The 10,334-nt window shown below is 38.9% G+C and overlaps 1 pseudogene; it reads left to right on the top strand.

Annotated features, from left to right (window-relative positions):
* The first annotated feature begins 9,928 nt into the window (after positions 1-9,928).
* On the top strand, positions 9,929-10,028 carry LOC113307257 (annotated as a pseudogene).
* The last annotated feature ends 306 nt before the right edge of the window (positions 10,029-10,334 follow it).

Raw genomic sequence — 10,334 nt, forward strand, 5'->3', positions numbered from 1 at the left:
CGTCGTCTCAGTGTTGGGGTTTAGCTACTCATGATGTAGACACTCTCAAAATATTTTTTATATAGCTCAAATGGTGTTTACAATGAAGAAAAGGAGAAAAATAACATAAACCGCTAAACAGGCGTTACAAACTCTCCCAACTCTCGATGCCCATCTATGACTCCGGTAAACTCATTATATAGTCTCAGCAGCACCCAATATCTCTTGTTCAATGCGCAAATATTTTCTCTTTACACCATTATTCTCCACGGGAATATTTTCCATTATTATCACACGATTCTAAGTTGTTTGATTCATCCCAAAACCCCCCCATAAGACATCCGCAAATATTAAAAGAATATCATACGTAACTTCCTACTATAACTCAGAGAATCAAATCACTTAAACCCGAAAATATCTTCTTTTGACTTTTCTGCCAAATCATGGAGATTTTATTCTCCTTCCCTTTTCTGTTACGTGTATATGAGTTGTTGAAATATCTTCAGGATAATAACAAATCAAAACAGAATATCTTATTTCCATTTCCTTCCATATAACTCCTCCAATCAATGCAGAATATACTCCCACGGAAAATCTTCTCCAAATCAACATGTAATAACACAAACAATATCTTCACCTCTATTTTCTTCAAACCGAGAATATATCCTCCTTAGGTTCCCAAACTCTCAACACCTCTTCTATATGACCCAAGATATCTATTTATATCAAAAATACCGATTAAATCTCTCTCAAATCTTCCAAAATCTCTTTCCTTCTCTTTACGGCCAAGTTGCAGCAATTTCTTGTTTTAGAATTTTTACGCGTTTCTGAGCTTTCCTTTTTATTCTAAACTCTTCCTTAGATAGATACAAATCTTTGGGAAGGTTTACAGCGCTTTAATCTCTCTAAAATTCCCTAAAACAGGTCACACACGTGACTTTCCATATTTTCTGTTGTGAGAAAAATCCGTCGATTGAGCCCAGTCTAGTCGATTTAAACACCCATATCATATTCCTAGACCCGTAAGGAGTCTATCCTATGAAAATCAGAGGTTTAATCGACTTCAAACTCCTTCAAATCACGATTGCCAAAACTGTTCTTCACTGCACCTATTTTCCCGCCAAAAACCTGGTTTTTGAAATGTTGAAGATGGTTGCCCCTTATCCAGAGTAGGGGTGCGATTAGAAACTTCCTGGAAATGGGATTTCCCTTAGTAATTAGGTTACCCCTTATCCAAAGTGAGAGTCCGAATAGCAAATGTCCTCCGGGTGCTTTCTGACAACTTTTCGAGCCAATATTTTCCAAAAATGTTTATTGGCCAAAAATACCTAAAAATAAATAAAACACCATAATAAGTACAAAAATGAGCCCTAACAATATATAGAATCGAGACAAGTCAGACAAAAAAATGTGTTTATCAATACTCACCATGGTGTCAAAAGTATACGAGATATCGTCGTACTGGGGAATGGCGGCGATCATCTGCTCATCGGTATAGGACCCAAAGTCCTCAGAGATCAGTGCGCCGAGCGAGTTACAAATAGGGACCGAAATGGTGAACGAAGTATGGACGATTGGCGATGACCCAGAGACACCCTGGGGCAACCTCTGCAACACTTTAGTCTAAACAGTGGTAACCTTATCCAACACAGGTGTTTCGGTCGGCCTGGGCTCGCTAGACTGCAAGCCAGAAACCACAACAGCAACATCATCATCTTTCTTAGCTTCATCATCATCGTCATCGCCGAAGATATCGTCCTCATCATCTTGATAGGGTATCTCGATCACAATATCCGAATCTTTCGGTATTTCACACTTCGTCACTGATCTACCCCGAGGAGGATTGCGCCTTGGGATCTTCTCCTCAACCTGAACCTCACCACCTACAGTTGCAGATGAGACATCAGAGCAATTTTTTAGCGACATCTTCAAAAAATGAGAAATGGGACACCGATCATCAAAATCCTCACCCTCTTGAACCTCGGACCCTCCAACATTTTCATCCTCGCACCTAAGCATTTTCTTCACAAGTCCCTACGTCAGACCATGTGAAGGAAAAAATTAGGGGCAAGTACATGTACTTAGAACTAGAGCTATGTGTTTGTTACCTTCCCCTGATCCTCCTTGACCCTTGTGCTAGTACTTATCTTCTTATAAATTAGAGCCGCCTTAACAGGCTCTCCGTGAGGCTTAACCTACGACAACCAAAAGATAATCAATACCCAGAGCCAATACAGTTAGGACCAAAAAAAACCGAGGAAAAGCGGCATACTTTATCATCGTTAATAACCCAGAAGGGATAAGGCTCGATGGGAAGCTCCGGAGGAGGAAAGCTACCATACAAAATTTGACCACGGACAAGGAATGGGACTCGGTCCCAGTAGGGGTCTTTCGTATGACGAGTACGTGATGTGATTAATAGATAGTGGTAAAAGTGGTTCGATTCTCAGACTTGTGAAGGATATTAATTAGACTTAAATTCTAATATTAAAATAGAAAACTCACTAAAAATTATAACAAACTCAATCAAAGTTGATATCAATATTAAAAAAACACTGAGGCTGAGATTCCACTATTTTCCAAATTCAAAGTGATTTAATCCAATATTTATATTCATGCAATTTTCTTGTTCAATTTGATTCTTACTATTGCAACATATAAATTTTCTAAAGCAATAATTGTAAATACCAAGCATGAAGCATCAAGAGTCTACAAACTAAGCATACTCCATCAAAATAGATCACAATCACTCAAATAAAAATCATATTCAATAATAATCCAAGGTAAATAATCATAATAATAATTGAAATAAATTAAATTAAATAGATTGTACCACTTTTTGTTGGAAAAATAGCTTCCTCTATCGCCTCAGCAATGGGGTTTAGCTCGTCATATCAAAAAAAGGTTCAAAATAATAAATCATGGATCAAAAGGTGGTTTTATTGAAGAGAATATATAAAACAACAGAACTGCAACGGTGTATAGATGTTACATAAGTCACCATTACAGTTGGTGTTGCAATACTGAAGATATACGTTGCTAATCAACTGTTACAGGATTAGAAATTTAGGACCCTAGAATACGACTGTCCTGCACAGCTTAATGTTCTTCAGCTGTTAAACAACGACACTGTTCTGCGACTGTTCCCCGTGCGTCAATGTTCTTCGCGTTCTTCCTCTTCAGCAGCAGAAACAGAGTTTGGTAAAGCTCTGATTTCTTCTTCTCTGGCTCTCCTTAGGTCCCCAAACTCTCGACACATCTGCTATATGACCCAAGACATCTATTTATATCAAAAATACCGATTAAATATCTCCCAAATCTTCCAAAATCTCTTTCCTTCTCTTCACAGCAAAGTTGTGGAAATTTCTTGTTTTAGAATTTCTACGCGTTTCTGACCTTTCCTTTTTATTCTAAACTCTTCCTTAGATAGATACAAATCTTTGGGAAGGTTCACAACACTTTAATATCTCTAAAATTCCCTAAAACAGGTCACACACGTAACTTTCCATATATTTCTGTTGTGATAAAAATCCGTCGATTGAGCCCAGTCCAGTCGATTTAAACACCCATATCAGATTCCTAGACCCATAAGGAGTCTATCCTATGAAAATCAGAGGTTTAATCGACCTCAAACTCCTTCAAATAACGATTGCCAAACTGCCAAATTTTTCCCGCCAATTTTCTGGATTTGAAACCGTGAAGAAGAAAGGGAGCCCCCTATCCAGAGTAGGGGTTCCTTTAGCAGCTGCCTTAAGGGGTGTCCTGGGGTTGCCCCTTATCCAATATGGGGGTCCGAATAGCAAGTGTCCTCCGGGTGCTTTCAGTCAACTTTTCGAGCCAATTTTTTCCAAAAATGTTTATTAGCCAAAAATACCTGCAAATAAATAAAACACCATAATAAGTACAAAAATGAGCCCTAACAATATATAGAATCGAGACAAATCGGACATAAAAATGTGTCTATCAAATACCCCCAAACCTATTATTTGCTAGTCCTCGAGCAAAAATAAAATAGAAATAAAATCCTAACTCATTGTCGCAGGCATCGTCGATTGCATTTAGCGTATGCAATAAGCCTTTAAACCCCTAGGTGTGCTTAGAGGCGGAGTGTTGTCTCCGGAGGGTTTACCAGTGGTATACCCACAAAACCTTTATACTCCAGACCCTATCTATCTACACAGAACCTTGGAAGGCACTAAAGAATCTCCTTGGTTGGCATACTTATTGACTACAGGAGGAAGTACCCTAATGCGAAATTCCAATTGTTGTACACGAGTTTGCACTCAAGCACACTAAAATTCATATATAAGTGACAGAGCTCTACTCAAATAGTTGCACTATGGACATCAATATCCGGAGTCAAAACTAATCACATGGATAGATCAAGAAGATAGATATAGAAAAACATAGATGGTTTTGAAGTTTACTAGGTGAACGGTGTTTCTCATATCTGTCTGAAGGCCTCCGCCAAAATGAACCTATCCTAATGGACTGAGATACCGGTCTGACTAATATCAAACTGGCATATACAAGGGTATCAGTGGTCGATAATCCTAACTCTAGGTCAACACAACTGGCATATACAAGGGTTCCAGTGGTCGACTTTATTTAATTTATTCCAGTTGGTCTGATGGTCTGGTCTTTTTTTTTTGTATCTCAATCACTCTAATTCACCCTAGCATTGGTAACAACTTGAATCGTGATCCCCACCTAATCACTTAGAGAAACATAGTTTAAAAACAAAACAAAATAAAAACAGAAGTGAAAATGACTCAACGAGATATGGTGAAACTATCATGTTATTTCTAACACCTGAGCTCTGTGCTTTTATGAATAGACTCTTTAGATGTTGCCATCTAAGCATATTGGTTCCTCAACTCCTACAACAAAAATGCTTCCATCCACTTATATTGGTTAGTGCCATCCTTAATAGGGATAAATTTCTAGGCTTTGGAGTTTATTTATTGCAACGAAAAGGTAACAAAAAGTTCTACCCCACCCCCAAACTTAAATATAACATTGTCCTCAATGTTTCTAATCAAAGAACACTACCAAAAATATAAGTAACATGAGGAAATAGTAAAGAGAGAAGTCGGAAAGATAGTACCTGGGTGAAGTGTAACCAAAAACCTACAAAAATATTATACAACATACAAAATCGCCTCGATGGTCAATCAAGGTAAACAGGGTCCTCCAGAGGGACCTCCTCAACATCACCTGTAGGAAAAGGCTCTAAAAAGGGCTTCAATCGCTGACCGTTAACCTTCGAAGAACTACTACCATCTGGTGTCTCAATCCCAACAGCGCCATGAGGAAAACAGTACGGACCACAAAAGGACCGGTCCACCAAGAGCGCAACTTCCCGGGGAATAGATGCAAACGAGTGTCATACAGAAGAACTTTTTGACCTGGAGAAAATGATTTTCGTAAAATATTCCTATCATGCACAAGTTTCATTTTGTTCTTGTACTCCTTAGCACTATCGTATGCATCTCTACGAATCTCTTCCAACTCACTGAGCTGGAGCTTTCTTTGAGCTCCTGCCTTGTTAAGTGAAAAGTTTAAGTTCTTAATAGCCCAATAGGCTCGATGCTCAAACTCAACAAGCAGGTGACATGCCTTTCCAAACACTAAACGATAAGGTGACATTCAAATGGGTGTGTTAAACGCAGTACGGTAAGCCCATAAGGCATCAGTAAGCCTCGTCGACCAGTCTTTCCTATTTGGATTAACTGTTTTCTCTAGAATACGTTTAATTTCCCTATTGGAAACCTCTACCTGACCACTAGTCTGAGGGTGATATGGGGTTGCTACTTTATGGGTAATACCGTATTGTTTCATTAAAAGAGCAAATGGTCTATTACAAAAGTGTGAACCTCCATCACTAATTACAGCTCGCGGCGTACCAAAACGTGTAAGTATATACTCTTTCAAAAACTGGACTACGAAACTGTGGTCATTCGTTTTACACGGAACCGCCTCAACCCACTTAGAAACATACTCTACAGCGACAAGTTTGTAAAGATAACCAAACGAACTAGGAAATGGACCCATAAAATTAATGCCCCACACATCAAAGACCTCAATCAATAAAATAGGGTTCAAAGGCATCATATTTCTACGGAAAATGGTTCCTAACTTCTGGCAACGCTCACAAGTATGGGAATCTTTAAACAACGAAGGCCGGTAAAATCCACACTGCAAAATCTTAGCAGCAGTCTTCTTATCAGTAAAATGACCTCCACATGCATGTTCATGACAAAAGGAGATGATACTAGACTGGTCGCTCTCAGATACACATCTCCTAATAATCTGGTCCGGACAATACTTAAACAGATAAGGATCGTCCCAAACGAAATGCTTAACCTCGGCTAAAAACCTAGAACGATCTTGCTTACCCCAATGTTGAGGGGTTCGACCAGTAACAATATAATTCACTATATTTGCATACCAAGGTGATTGGGAGATAGAGAACAATTGTTCATCAGGAAAGATATCCCATATAGGAAGGGAATCACTAAGAGAACTAAAGCCTAGACAAGTGGTCTGCTACTACATTTTCTGCACCCTTTTTGTCTCTAATGTCTGGGGAAAATTCCTTTAACAATAGGATCCATCTAATCAATCTAGGTTTGGTATCCTTCTTAGATAAAAGGTATTTCAAAGCACCATGATCTGTATAGATTATGATCTTAGAACCTAATAGGTAGGACCTAAACTTATCCAAGGAAAACACGATGGCTAAAAGTTCCTTCTCGGTAGTTGTGTAGTTCATTTGGGCATCATTTAGAGTTTTTCTAGCATAATAAATCACATGAAGTAATTTGTTTTCTCGTTTTCCTAAAACGACGCCTATAGCATAATCTGAAGAATCACACATAATCTCAAAGGGTAGGTTCCAGTTAGGTGCCTGGACTATAGGGGCAGTAGTGAGTAAAGTTTTAAGCTTCTCGAAAGCCTCTAAACAAGCATCATCAAAGACAAACTTAATATCTTTTGCAAGCAAATTGCAAAGAGGTCTAGAAATCAAGCTAAAATCCTTAATGAATCGACGGTAAAAACCCGCATGCCCTAAGAATGACCTAATATCTTTTACGGTTTTTGGGACCTGTAAAGTCTAAATAAGGTCAATTTTGGCCTTTTCTACCTCTATACCCTTTGAAGAGACGATGTGCCCTAACACAATTCCTGATTTAACCATGAAATGGCATTTTTCCCAATTAAGCACTAAATTTTTTTCCTTACACCTAGTCAACACTAATGTCAAATGATGCAAGCACTCATCCAAAGATGAACCAAACACTGAAAAATCATCCATAAAGACTTCTAAGAATCGTTCTACCATATCAGAAAATATGCTCATCATACAACGCTGAAAAGTTGCAGGGGCATTACATAGCCCGAAAGGCATGCGTCTATACGCAAAGGTACCAAAGGGACAGGTAAAAGTGGTTTTCTCTTGGTCTTATGGGGCAATAACGATCTGACTATAACCGGAGTAGCCATCTAAGAAGCAATAGTGACTATGTCCAGCTAATCGCTCTAGCATTTGGTCGACAAATGGAAGGGGAAAGTGATCCGTCCTTGTGACCTTGTTCAATTTCCTATAGTCAATACACACACGCCATCCCGTGGTCACTCGGGTTGGGATTAATTCATTATTATCATTCTGGACTACAGTGATACATGATTTCTTGGGCACAACCTGAGCAGGGCTGACCCACTTACTGTCTGAAATTGGGTAAATAATACTCGCATCTAACAACTTAAGCACCTCTTTTCGAACTACCTCTTTCATGTTAGGGTTCAGTCGACGTTGCATCTCCCTAGAAGGTTTGGAGTCTTCCTCTAAATGAATCTGATGCATACACACAGTAGGACTTATACCCTTAATGTCTGCTATAGTCCACCCTAAAGCTTCTTTATTGTCTTGAAGTACATTTACTAGCCTACTTTCCTGATCGTTATCCAAATCGGAAGCTACAATCACAGGTAAAGTTTCATATGGGCCTAAAAACACATACTTTAGAGTATCTGGTAGTGGTTTAAGGTCCAACTTTGGGGGCTCTTCTAACGAAGGAATTAGGGTAGCCTCAAAAACTGGTAATGGTTCGAACCTAGCTTTCCATCTATCAGTGTCTAACATAGGGGTAGAATCTAATAGCGCATTCACCTGTTCAGTAGTGCTATCGTCGTCAAAATCTAAACCAAAATGGGATAGACAACTTTCTAATGGGTCTTCAGACAAGATGTTTGGTAATGACTCCTAAACTAAGGCTTCTATCATGCTCACACATGTGTCATCTAGCTCATGAGGTTGCTTACTGACATTAAAAATGTTCATCTCCATAGTCATATTACCAAAAGATAAACTCATCACACCATTTCGACAGTTAATGATCGCATTAGACGTAGCTAAAAATGGGCGACCTAAAATCACAGGTATCTGGTTCTCTGGGTCAGGGACAAGTTGGGTATCTAAGACCACGAAATCCACTAGATAAATAAACTTGTCAACCTCAATAAGAACATCCTCTATAACACCTCGAGGGATTTTAACAGACCTATCAGCTAACTACAGTGTCATCTGATTAGGTTTCATTTCACCAAGTCCTAGATGTAAGTATACATGGAATGGCAGTAAGTTCACACTGGCTCCTAAGTCAAGTAAAGCTTTTTCTACCCGGAAGTTACCTATTGTGCAAGCAATGGTAGGAGAACCTGGGTCTTTGTACTTTGGATTTGTGGTGTTCTGAATGATTGAAATTACGTGACTAGCTAAAAAGTCTTTCTTATGGATGCTAAGTTTTCGCTTTCGCGTACACATATCCTTAAGGAACTTGGCATAAGCAGGAATTTTCCTAATTGCATCTAATAAGGGAAGGTTTATGGTAACTTGCTTAAAAACCTCCACTATATCATTAAAGTTTGATTCCTTCTTTGTTGGTACTAATAGCTGAGGAAATGGGGCTCTAGGCCTAAAATTAGACCTTTCAGGAACCGAATTCACATCATCAGAAACTTTATCAGTCTCTTCAGCTACTGGTCCTGAGAGGTGAGATCCTGAGGGGTGAACTACAGTATGTTCACTATCGGGCATGGTTACCTTATTGTCTACAACTCTACCACTTCTAAGGGCTCTAACAGCATTCAATTGATTCGATGGTTTTGCACCTAATTCATGAAATCCTCTAGGGTTGGGTTGTGTTTGACTAGGAAACTTATCTTTTTCTCTCAAAGAATCACTTATGAGACCAACCTGGGTTTTTAACTCGGAAATAGCCTTACTATTTTCTTGTCCTATCCTGTTACTAGCTTGTAGACTCTGTTCTATGGATAACTGAAATTTTGCAGTTTGCTGAGTTAACAAGGCGAGAGATTCCTCTAAACTTAGGATTTTCTTATCTGATTGATTCTGAAACTGAACTAGTCCTGAAGGATTCTTAGTATAGCCAAAACCTGGGGGGCATTAGAATTACTAAACTGACCTTGACTTTGGCCCTTAGACCACGAAAGGTTCGGATGGTTTCTCCAACCAGGATTATAGGTTTCTGAATATGGGTCAATCTTTTGACGGTTATCAAATCTAGTGTTATTATAAAGAGCATTGGCTTGCTCTTCAATATTCTGGCCTTTCCAAAAAGGCTCCAATCTACCACTAGTCTGGCCCACTTCTAAGGCTTCTAACCTTTTTGCTATAGAAGCAATTTTGGCATCTGATTCATAGCCTACTTATACCCTATTAACGTTTCCTTTACTTAAAAGAATTGTTTTATGGGGTTCCATACTATTTTCCCATTGCTGAGTTTTTTCGGCGATTTCATTAAAAAATTCCATTGCCGCATCAACAGTTTGGTTTTCAAATCCACCAGTGCATAGAGACTCAACCATGGTCGTTGTGGAGTAATCTAAACCCTCATAAAGGATCTGAACTAGCCTAAACTTTTCTAAACCATGATGAGGACACTGGGATAGTAAATCATTGAACCTTTCCAAATACCTATATAAAGATTCTCCCTCTTGTTGTGAAAATGTGCATATTTGCGTCCTAATAGACGATGTTTTGTGCCTAGGGAAAAACTTATTGAAAAGGGAAGATATAAGTTGTTCATATGTCTCAATTGACTCGGAGTCCAAACTATACAGCCACGACTTGGCCTTATCTTTCAGGGAAAATGGGAATAACCTAAGTTTCAAAGCATCATCATCTAAGCCTCTAATTCTTAGAGTACTACAAATTTCCTCAAAATCCCTAACATGGTAATAAGGGTTTTCATTTTCTTTCCCTAAAAAGATTGGGAGCATCTGTAAGGTCCCAGGTTTCAGTTCATAGGGTGCCTCCGTTTCAGCTAACT

This window comes from Papaver somniferum, chromosome 8 (assembly GCF_003573695.1).
Source record: "Papaver somniferum cultivar HN1 chromosome 8, ASM357369v1, whole genome shotgun sequence".
Lineage (NCBI taxonomy): Eukaryota > Viridiplantae > Streptophyta > Magnoliopsida > Ranunculales > Papaveraceae > Papaver > Papaver somniferum.